The sequence below is a fragment of the Manis javanica genome, chromosome 3 (assembly GCF_040802235.1).
Source record: "Manis javanica isolate MJ-LG chromosome 3, MJ_LKY, whole genome shotgun sequence".
Taxonomy (NCBI): domain Eukaryota; kingdom Metazoa; phylum Chordata; class Mammalia; order Pholidota; family Manidae; genus Manis; species Manis javanica.
The window spans coordinates 153523720-153536620 of NC_133158.1; positions in this window are offsets into that span (position 1 = coordinate 153523720).

The following is a 12901-nucleotide window of genomic DNA, read 5'->3' on the forward strand; positions in this document are numbered from 1 at the left end:
TCCTGAAACATAAGCTATGGAGGGTGAGGATTAAATGGATCTGCATGTAGGACCAGTGATTTAGTGCTATAAGAGCTGACATAGTAATATTATGCCATTTATTCTCAAAGGCTAGTAGTTTGGTCCAAAAATCAACTTAAAAATTTTCCTGAGGGCAGAGCCAGGATGGCGGAATGAGTAGAGCAGCAAAAATCTCCTCCCAAAACCACATATATCAATGAAAATATAACAAAGACAACACTTCCTAAAATAGAGACCAGAGGAAACAGGACAACATCCAGACCACATCCACACCTGCGAGAACCCAGCGCATCGCAAAGGGGGTAATATACAAACACCAGGCGGGTGGGTCCCGAGTGCCCCTCCCCCCAGCTCCCGGCGGTAGGAGAGAGGTCTGAGCGGGAGGGAGGAGGAGGCCAGGACTGCTGAACAACCAGCCACAGCAATCTGGACCAGAGCGCAGACACAGTGCATGCACGGGGCCCTGGATACTAGGGAAACAGGGCAGCAAGAACAGTGAGCGGGTACTGGAGGCAGGCGCTGGAGGACAAAAGAAAAGTGAGTGGCCATCTTTTTTGTTGTTGTTGTTGTTGTTGTTTTGTTGCTGTGAGTGCTTTTTGGAAGTCTTAAAGGGACAGGGACCCCAATACTAGGGAAACAGGGCAGCAAGTCTGGTGACCGAGTGCCCAAGACTGGCGCTGGAGAATAAAGACAATCAACCTTTTTTTTTTTTTTTTGTGGTCATTGTTTTGTTTTGGCGGGTGCTTCTTGGAAGTTTTAAAGGGGCAGGGCGGGACACCTAGTCCAGAGGTAGGGAATCCCGGGATCTCTGGGCACTCTAATCCTCTGGGCTGCAGGGAGCACGGAGGCCACTTATGGAGATAAATAGCCTCCCGGTCACTCCCCCTCCAATGCAACTCCATCACTTTGGAGAAGCAGCCCGAGCCAGGCCACACCTACAGCAACAGCGGAGATAAACTCCATAGCAGACAGGCAGGAAGCAGAAGCCCTGTCCACACGCAGCTACCCAGCACAAGCCACTAGAGGTCGCTATTCTCCCAGGAGAGGAAGGCCACAAACCAGCAAGAAGGGAAGTTCTTCCAGCCGACACTAGTCTCAGCTCTGCAAACTAATCCTATCACCATGAAAAGACAAAATTACAGGCAAAGCAAGATCACAGAGACACCAGAGAAGGAGACAGACCTAACCAGTCTTCCTGACAAAGAATTCAAAATAAAAATCATAAACATGCTGACAGAGATGCAGAGAAATACGCAAGAGAAATGGGATGAAGTCCGGAGGGAGATCACAGATGCCAGAAAGGAGATCACAGAAATGAAACAAACTCTGGAAGGATTTATAAGCAGAATGGATAAGATGCAAGAGGCCATTGATGGAATTGAAACCAGAGAACAGGAAAGCATAGAAGCTGACATAGAGAGAGATAAAAGGATCTCCAGGAATGAAAAAATATTAAGAGAACTGTGTGACCAATCCAAAAGGAACAATATCTGTATTATAGGGGTACCAGAAGAAGAAGAGAGAGGGAAAGGGACGGAAAGTATCTTGGAAGAAATAATTGCTGAAAACTTCCCCAAACTGGGGGAGGAAATAATCGAACAGACCATGGAAATACACAGAACCCCCAACAGAAAGGATCCAAGGAGGACAACACCAAGACACATAATAATCAAAATGGCAAGATCAAGGACAAGGAAAGAGGTTTTAAAGGCAGCTAGAGAGAAAAAGATCACCTATAAAGGAAAACCCATCAGACTAACATCAGACTTCTCAACAGAAACCCTACAGGACAGAAGAGAATGGCATGATATATTTAATGCAATGAAACAGAAGGGCCTTGAACCAAGGATACTGTATCCAGCATGACTATCATTTAAATATGATGGTGGGATTAAACAATTCCCAGACAAGCAAAAGCTGAGGGAATTTGCTTCCCACAAACCACCTCTACAGGGCATCTTACAGGGACTGCTCTAGATGGGAGCACTCCTAGAAAGAGCACAGAAAAAAACACCCAACATATGAAGAATGGAGGAGGAGGAATAAGAAGGGAGAGAAGAAAAGAATCTCCAGACAGTGTATATAACAGCTCAATAAGTGAGCTAAGTTAGACGGTAAGATACTAAAGAGGCTAACCTTGAACCTTTGGTAACCACGAATTTAAAGCCTGAAATGGCAATAAGTACATATCTTTCAATAGTCACCCTAAATGTAAATGGACTGAATGCACCAATCAAAAGACACAGAGTAACAGAACAGATAAAAAAGCAAGACCCATCTATATGCTGCTTACAAGAAACTCACCTCAAACCCAAAGACATGCACAGACTAAAAGTCAAGGGATGGAAAAACATATTTCAGGCAAACAACAGAGAGAAGAAAGCACGGGTTGCAGTACTAATATCAGACAAAATAGACTTCAAAACAAAGAAAGTAACAAGAGATAAAGAAGGACACCACATAATGATAAAGGGCTCAGTCCAACAAGAGGATATAACCATTCTAAATGTATATGCACCCAACACAGGAGCACCAGCATATGTGAAAAAAATACTAACAGAACTAAAAGGGGAAATAGACTGCAATGCATTCATTTTAGGAGACTTCAACACACCACTCACCCCAAAGGATAGATCCACCGGGCAGAAAATCAGTAAGGACACGGAAGCACTAAACAACACAGTAGAGCAGATGGACCTAATAGACATCTATAGAACTCTACATCCAAAAGTAACAGGATATACATTCTTCTCAAGTGCACATGGAACATTCTCCAGAATAGACCACATACTAGCCCACAAAAAGAGCCTCAGCAAAATCCAAAATATTGAAATTCTACCAACCAATTTTTCAGACCACAAAAGTATAAAAGTAGAAATAAATTCTACAAAGAAAACAGAAAGGCTCACAAACACATGGAGGCTTAACAACATGCTCCTAAATATTCAATGGATCAACGAACAAATTAAAATAGAGATCAAGGAATATATAGAAACAAATGACAACAACAACACAAAGCCCCAACTACTGTGGGACGCAGTGAAAGCAGTCCTAAGAGGAAAGTATACAGTGATCCAGGCACACTTGAAGAAGGTAGAACAATCCCAAATGAATAGTCTAACATCACAATTATCGAAATTGGAAAAAGAAGAACAAACGAGGCCTAAAGTCAGCAGAGGGAGGGACATAATAAAGATCAGAGAAGAAATAAACAAAATTGAGAAGAATAAAACAATAGCAAAAATCAATGAAACCAAGAGCTGGTTCTTTGAGAAAATAAACAAAATAGATAAGCCTCTAGCCAAACTTATTAAGAGAAAAAGAGAATCAACACAAATCAACAGAATCAGAAATGAGAATGGAAAAATCATGACAGACTCCACAGAAATACAAAGAATTATTAAAGACTACTATGAAAACCTATATGCCAACAAGCTGGAAAATACAGAAGAAATGGACAACTTCCTAGAAATATACAACCTTCCAAGACTGACCAAGGAAGAAACACAAAAGTTAAGCAAACCAATTACGAGCAAAGAAATTGAAACAGTAATCAAAAAACTACCCAAGAACAAAACTCCAGGCAGGACGGATTTACCTTGGAATTTTATCAGACACACAGAGAAGACTAATACCCATTCTCCTTAAAGTTTTCTAAAAAATAGAAGAGGAGGGGATACTCCCAAACTCATTCTATGAAGCCAACATCACCCTAATACCAAAACCAGGCAAAGACTCCACCAAAAAAGAAAATTACAGACCAATATCCCTGATGAATGTAGATGCAAAAATACTTAATAAAATATTAGCAAACGGAATTCAAAAGTATATCAAAAGGATCATACACCATGACCAAGTGGGATCCATCCCAGGGATGCAAGGATGGTACAACATTCGAAAATCCATCAACATCATCCACCACATCAACAAAAAGAAAGACAAAAACCACATGATCATTTCCATAGATGCTGAAAAAGCATTTGGACAAAATTCAACATCCATTCATGATAAAAACTCTCAGCAAAATGGGAATAGAGGGCAAGTACCTCAACATAATAAAGGCCATATATCATAAACCCACAGCCAACATTATACTGAACAGCGAGAAGCTGAAAGCTGTTCCTCTGAGATTGGGAACTAGACAGGGATGCCCACTCTCCCCACTGCTATTTAACATAGTACTGGAGGTCCTAGCCACAGCAATCAGACAAAACAAAGAAATACAAGGAAACCAGATTGGTAAAGGAGAAGTTAAACTGTCACTATTTGCAGATGACATGATATTGTCCATAAAAAACCCTAAAGACTCCACCCCAAAACTACTAGAACTGATATCAGAATACAGCAAAGTTGCAGGATACAAAATTAACACACAGAAATCTGTAGCCTTCCTATACACTAACAATGAACCAATAGAAATAGAAATCAGGAAAACAATTCCATTCACAATTGCATCAAAAAGAATAAAATACCTAGGAATAAATCTAACCAAAGAAGTGAATGACCTATACTCTGAAAACTACAAGTCACTCTTAAGAGAAATTAAAGGGGACACTAACAAATGGAAACTCATTCCATGCTCGTGGCTAGAAAGAATCAATATCGTCAAAATGGCCATCCTGCCCAAAGCAATATACAGATTTGATGCAATCCCTATCAAATTACCAACAACATTCTTCAATGAACTGGAACAAATAATTCAAAAATTTACATGGAAACACCAAAGACCCCGAATAGCCAAAGCAATCCTGAGAAAGAAGAATAAAGTAGGGGGGATCTCACTCCCCAACTTCAAGCTCTACTATAAAGCCATAGTAATCGAGACAATTTGGTACTGGCACAAGAACAGAGCCACAGACCAGTGGAAGAGACTAGAGACCCCAGACATTAACCCAAACATATATGGTCAATTAATATTTGATAAAGGAACCATGGACATACAATGGCAAAATGACAGTCTCTTCAACAGATGGTGCTGGCAAAACTGGACAGCTACATGTAGGAGAATGAAACTGGACCATTGTCTAACCCCATATACAAAGGTAAACTCAAAATGGATCAAAGACCTGAATGTAAGTCACGAAACCATTAAACTCTTGGAAAAAAACATAGGCAAAAACCTCTTAGACATAAACATGAGTGATCTCTTCTTGAACATATCTCCCCGGGCAAGGAAAACAACAGCAAAAATGAGCAAGTGGGACTACATTAAGCTGAAAAGCTTCTGTACAGCAAAGGACACCATCATTAGAACAAAAAGGAACCCTACAGTATGGGAGAATATATTTGTAAATGACAGATCTGATAAAGGCTTGATGTCCAAAATATATAAAGAGCTCACACACCTCAACAAACAAAAAACAAATAATCCAATTAAAAAATGGGCAGAGGAACTGAACAGACAGTTCTCCAAAAAAGAAATACAGATGGCCAACAGACACATGAAAAGATGCTCCACATTGCTAATTATCAGAGAAATGCAAATTAAAACTACAATGAGGTATCACCTCACACCAGTAAGGATAGCTGCCATCCAAAAGACAAACAACAACAAATGTTGGTGAGGCTGTGGAGAAAGGGGAACCCTCCTACACTGCTGGTGGGAATGTAAATTAGTTCAACCATTGTGGAAAGCAGTATGGAGGTTCATCAAAATGCTCAAAACAGACCTACCATTTGACCCAGGAATTCCACTCCTAGGAATTTACCCTAAGAACGCAGCAATCAAGTTTGAGAAAGACAGATGCACCCCTATGTTTATCGCAGCACTATTTACAATAGCCAAGAATTGGAAGCAACCTAAATGTCCATCTGTAGATGAATGGATAAAGAAGATGTGGTACATATACACAATGGAATACTACTCAGCCATAAGAAGAGGGCAAATCCTACCATTTGCAGCAACATGGATGGAGCTGGAGAGTATTATGCTCAGTGAAATAAGCCAAGCGGAGAAAGAAAAATACCAAATGATTTCACTCATCTGAGGAGTATAAGAACAAAGGAAAAACTGAAGGAACAAAACAGCAGCGGAATCACAGAACCCAAGAATGGACTAACAGGTACCAAAGGGAAAGGGACTGGGGAGGATGGGTGGGTAGGAATGGATAAGGCGTGTGGGGAGAAGAAGAGGGGTATTAAGACTAGCATGCATGGTGGGGGGCAGGGAGAAAGGGGAGGGCTGTACAAGACAGAGAAGACAAGTAGTGATTCTACAACATTTTGCTATGCTGATGGACAGTGACTGTAAAGGGGTTTATAGGGGGCACCTGGTATAGGGGAGAGCCTAGTAAACATAATATTCTTCATGTAAGTGTAGATTAAAGATAACAAAAAAAAAGAAAGGGAAGGGGGATTACTCCCTGATAGGATAAAACTAACTGTAAATCAGTGATTAATGCATGCTTTAAATATCCTTAATTTTGACCACTTAAAGGGTGTCAGATGATCGGCTATGGATGTACACTTTTCTGATAATATTCCTTTCTCTACACAATGGTATAAAGGGCATATCAAAGTGTGGGCAAAGGGTCTGTTTGTGTTTAAACAGAGGATTAAAGCCTAATTTGGCTACCCAGAAAATGAACTAAGATATGATATGAAGAAGAACTTCCAACTTCAGCACTCTCTGGAAGAGTCATACCAGAAGATGATCATCAAAAAACCTCAACAAAGATCCAGGCGATGCTGCAGTTGTAGCTGCATGCATCCGACCAGTTACTGGACTTGCCATTGGAATGAAGGAGATATCTAAGCTGGCCTGTGCATACAGTAAAACAACAAATTTGACTGGATCTATACTGTTGGAACTCAACCAAGAATTAGGAGAAGTGCAAGTTGTAGCGCTCCAAAATCTTACAACTACAGACTATTTACTGTTAAAAGAACATATGGGATGTGAACAGTTCCCAGGATTGGGTTGTTTTACTTTGTCTGATTTCTCTCAGACTGTTCAAGTACAGTTGGACAATATCCATTATATCATAGACAAATTTTCACAAATGCCTAGGGTGCCTAACTGGTTTTCTTGGCTTCAGTGGAGATACCTGGTAATTGTATATCTGCTTTGGTTATGTAACTGTATTCCTATTATATTAATGTGTGTGCGCAATTAAATTAGGAGTTTAAAACCTATACATGCTTAAGTTACTCTACAAGAAGATATGTCAAAGAAATAATCAATCTTCCCATGTTTTCTTCCATCTGCTACCTCTACAGCTTTTCTTCTTCCTTCCTAATTACAACCCTTAAATAGAATTAGTGCCTCATATCGAATTCACCGAGTATCATAACTCCTCTAAGTGGTGAAGATACCTCAAGACAAATGCTGGGCATAGAAGCCACAGGGCATAAATCTGCAAAGAAGTAAAAAGCTAAGCTTTTCAAACAATATGGCTTCTCTCTCACTTACCAACTTTACATCTCCCTGTATGGCCCCGGAAGATGACTGGTTAGCCAGAGACGGGTAAGATTCCTCAAGGAGGAACAACCTAAGACAGGCACAGTCGCAGGGGGGCCATCAGGTGAGAAATTGGGGATCAACAGAGGTGAGACTTAGAACCTCACCCCCCCTGTTTTGAGAGAAATCTTCTGCATCGATGGATGTATTATTGCCCTTGTCTAGCTTGGATTAACACATAGTCTACAGGCACACACCTGATCATCTACATTTGCTCTCTTACAAGACTAAACTATGTTTTCTACCTTTATCTGGCATCTACCTACCACTTCAGCATTTTATTAAAAAAAATAATAATAATAATAAAGGGAGAAATGTGGGATTCACATATAAGTCAAGTATAAAAATCAAATGAATATTCATATTTGACCTGATTGTTTATAGTTCATAATGAGTGATCAAAACCGAAAGTTTTTGTGATGACTACCCTTGTACTGTTCACCATGTAAGAACTTATTCACTATGTAAGAATTTGTTCACCATGTAAGAACTTGTTTGTTATGCTTCAGAAGATTGGAGACTGACGAGAATTAGGCTGGGGGTGGATTAATGATTGTGCATTGAGCATTGACCCCCCTATACAGAATTTTATTGTTGTTAACAACCATTTGATCAAGAAATATGAGAGATGCCCTCTCAAAAAAAAAAAACCCTTTAAAAAAATAAAAAAAATAAATCAATAAAATAAAATAAAATAAAATAAAGAAAGAATTTTCCTAATCTTCTAATTCAGAGAAGTAGCCTATGTCCATAAAAAGATCTGCAGAACTGTACTGGAAGAGTTTCCTTGGAGAATACAATTAATACAATTAGTAGTATGTGGTAGGGTCAGAAGACTCATCTTGGAAGCCATATTGAAAAATAGAGACTGGGTACAAAAGACAGTGGCAGGTACTACAGGTTCTTGAGCAGAGAAAAAAAGTGCTACAGGTTTCTGAGGAAGGTCATTTGGTGGGATTTGGTGCAAGACAGACTGGAAAAAAGAGACAATGGAGGCATTAGGATATAAAGGTGATTAATGATCACTGGTTTTGAAGTCTGATCCTCTTTTGCTAGCTGTGTGACTGTGAGTTTCTTCAGTTATTTGTTCATTTAATCCAAGAAAAAATCATTTATTTTTTCTATTTCTGGCAGCCATAGTTCTTGTCATTCTTAAAGAGTTTTTGTTTGGTGTAATTAACCATGATAGAAAAGTCAGTTATCTTTATTTTTTAAAATGCTTTCACATCTTTTGTCTTTTTTTATTAAATACATAGAAAATGCACAAATCTTAGTGTACAGCTCAATGAATTTTGACATGTATACACACTCATGTAACCATCACCCATATCAAGATATCAAACATTCTATTCTTCCCCTTCACCTGTTTTACCCATTCCCTTACCCCCATCCTCTGTGGCAACCACTGGTCTTTTCTGTGTTTGTAAGTCCATTTCTGCTTTGTTTGCTCATTTTTCTTTTTAGATTCCACATATAAATTGAATCACATGGGATCTTCCTTTCTCTGTCTGACTTATTTCTCTTAGCATAATACCCTCTAGGTCCATCCATGTTATCACAAATATCAAGCTTTCATTCTTTTTTTCAGGATTGAATAATATTCCATTGTATATATGTAACACATCTTTATCCATTCACCTATCAATGCACATTTAGCTTGCTTCCATATTTTGGCTATTGTAAATATCGTTCGGGTACACATAGGAATGCATTCATCTTTTTGAATTAGAGATTTGTTTTTGTTGGGTAAATTCCCAGAAGTGGAATTACTGGGTTGTACAGTATTTCAATTTTTAGTGTTTTGAGAAACCTCCATACCACTTTCCATAGCAGCCGCACCAATTTACTAAATTCCTACCAACAGTGTATGAGGGTTCCCTTTTCTCACATCTTTGCCAACACTTGTTAATTCTTGTCTTGCTGATAGTAGCCATTCTAACCAGTGTGATCTCTTATTGCAATTTTTATTTGAATTTCTCACATTGTTTTAATAAGGATTAGAGCAAATAAAATGATGTATGTAAAAAGTTCAGCCTGGTTCCTCAGAAAGTGGTAGTGAGTCATTATTGCTTGTCTAAGGTAGTAAGGAATTTGAATAAAAGATGTTAAGTATAAAGAAAATGAGACATAGTTAAGATTTTTCTAGAGGAAATATTGCCTAATTTGGTGATAACCAATGATCTAGAGAATGTTATAGGCAGAAAATTTATGTTCCCCTTCAAATTTATATACTAAAGCTCTAACCCCCAATGTGATGGTATTCGGAGTAGGGCCTTTGGGAGGTAATTAAGTTTAAATTAGGTTATGAGGGTGGGACCCCCCACATGCCCACAAAACAGAGGTCATATGAGTGCACAGCAAGATGGTGGCTGTCTGCTACCCAAGAGGGTCCTTACCAAGAACCCAGTCTGTCAGCACCTTGATCTTGGACTTTCTGGCCACAGAACTGTGAGAAATAGATGTCAATTGTTTAACCAAGTCTATGCTATTTTGTAATAGTAGCTCAACCTAAAGACAGTAAAGAAGCAATAATCATTGTTTAACTCAGGTGTTCTTCTGAATTAATTGGTCTAGGATGGGAACTGGGGATCCACATATATTTTTCCCAGGTAATTCCATGATTAGCCAAGTCTATTGTGTTAGAATTGAGGTCTCTTAGAGAACAAACGGGGGTTTTATTTGTGCACAAATCCCCAGAGAACCCAGCAAATTGCTCTGAACCTTACTTGAAGTTACTTGAATTTTTATTGCAATGAATGATAAGGGGGAAATTGGAAAGTGGTAAAAAGATAATTTGATTGTCAATATGTTAAGTTTAACTTTTGACTAGATAGTCAAGTAAACTTATTCTGGAGATAATTGGTAATACGCATGACAAAGAGACAGAATGTACACATATATATTTGGGAATCATCCAAGTGAATGTGGATAGCTAAAATTATGAAAAAATACACAAATGTAGTTAACACCTAATATTCTTGAGGCCTCAATTAAAAGCATTAGATATAAACTAGATTAATATAACCAGCTAAAATTGAATTTAAAAACAATACCTAGAAAACACAGCCTGTATGGAAAAAAAATATTTGAACCAAACATATCAAGTCAAAGGTAAGTAAGGAATAAAGTACTCCTCTTCTGGTAATATCATCTCAGTTTCTTTTCAAGGGACTAGCCAGACCCCACTGCACTCTTGGTGAAAGTGTCAATTAAGATGCCCAAAGCTTTCCCAGCCAGGGCTGTCCCTAAGCCAAACACTATGAAGCTGATTAATTCTGATGGAAGAACTGGAGGAGAGTTCCAGACTGCAAACTGCTTTATCTCCAGGGCCTCGTTCCATCTTTTCATTTGAATCTGTGAGCTATAAGAGATTTTGCCATTCTTTTTCCCCTCCACAAGTTAGAGTCCATTTCTGTTACTTACAAACTCAGTGCCATGAACCATCTTCTTTCCTTCCTTAAGCCTGGCTTAGGTTTTCAAACTGTTGGCACTCTCACCTCAGAATTGTAGAAAGACATTACTTGAAAATTTAGATACTAGACTCAGTGTCCGGGAGTCCATTACACAGATGGGATAACCCTGGCTAGCAGGTAGTTCAGGTCATCAAGCTCAGAATCAAGGCCAGACCTCAATACCAGAAGGGGCTACATCAAGAGGCTTATGATACAAGAATTTTTGTTTGGTGTAATTAACCATGATAGAAAAGTATAAAATTTATGTTCACACAAAAACCTGCACACAGATGTTTATAGCAACTTTATTTGCAATTGCTAAAACCTGGAAACAACCAAGATGTCCTTCAATAGGTGAATGGATAAACTACAGTATACCCAGACACTGGACTATTATTCAGCACTAAAAGAAAAGAGCTTTTAAACCATGAAAAGACATGGAGGAAACTTACATGCATATTATTAAGTGAAAGAAGCCAATCTGAAAAGGCCGCATACTGCATGATTCCAACCACGTGACGTTGCAGAAAAGGCACAAGTATGGACACAGTAAGATCCGTGGTTGCCAGGGGTGAGAGTAGGGACATGAATAGCTAGAACACAGAGGACTTTTAGGGCAGTGAATATATAATACTAGGTATGTGCCATTACACATTTGTCAAAATCCATGTCCAGTACCAAGAGTCAGCCCTGATGTAAACTATGGACTTTGGATGATAATGATGGGGGAGGCTATGCATGTTTGGGAACAGGGGAATATGGGAATTTTCTGTACCATCAGTTCAATTTTGCAATGAACCCAAAACTCCTCAAGAAAACTCTTTTAGAAAAAAAAATCTTCCATTCCTCAGCAGCTCCCAACCCAAATAACTGCAGTAGTCTTGTTAGTCAGCCTTTCTCCTCCAGGGGGCAAGGGATGTCTGCAGACAATGTAAAGACTCTACCAAATTCCAGTATTACCAAACTCTATATCTAAATTCCTTGAGAGTCTTTCATTACCAGTGTTTAGAATGCAAAAGTCTGCTTGAGTTTTGTGGTCCAAATGTATTCTATCATTAAGTGTCAATGGATTATCTCCATTTTTTGAATGGGGGTTGGGGAACCAGGCAAAGCCAGAGATTTCAGGTTCCTTAAGTGGGTGCCAGATACCCCTGCTGGGAAGAAGAGGGGAGAGGAGAGGATGCGAAACCAATACAGGCTGGCCACAATAAAAGGTGTCTCTGGTGATATGACAATTCTAGGATTTGACCTGTTTAGCTTCAACTGAATATAGATAAAAACTATAGTAAAAACTATAGTGCCTAGGAGTAATTTTGCCAGAGTGTAAATTAAGTGGCTCTGCTTTGACAGGTCTTCTAAGGCTTTATTTTTAAAGTCTTACAGCTGACTTTTCTTTGAAAAGAAACATAATTCCTAAGAGATTTGTGGAGGTACTCCCAAGTCACATAGTGATTTAAACTATCCCTGGGTTTTATGATAGCTATTTCCTCTTCCAAGAGCGCTCACCATCCCTTCCTTTCCAGCTCAAACTAGAAACTGAGATGGCCTCCTGGGTGTGATGACTTTGACAAAACTCCAGGCTTTTTACTCCACTTCTTTGCTTTCATTTCTCTGTTCATCTCATGTGTTATCTTTTTCTCCGTAATGCGTTTTTACCTTTCCTTCCTGCTTCCATTTTTTGCCTAATAAAAACCTCTCTTCTTTCTTTCCTGCTCTTCATTTCTTTTGTAAACACTAAATGACCTCAACTGTGGTTAAATTTAAGAATAGTGAAAATTTGTATCAAGGAAAAGAGAAGTTTATGTATATATAGTAAAGAATTAGACTAAAGCACACAAGAATAATCAAAAACATCCTTAGGAATCTCCTAAAATTTTTTTCCTTCGTTTATATCTGTTTTTAAAAATAGCATTTAAACTTTCAAAAATAATTCTCATTCTATTGCCCTACATTTCTTGTCCTGGCATCA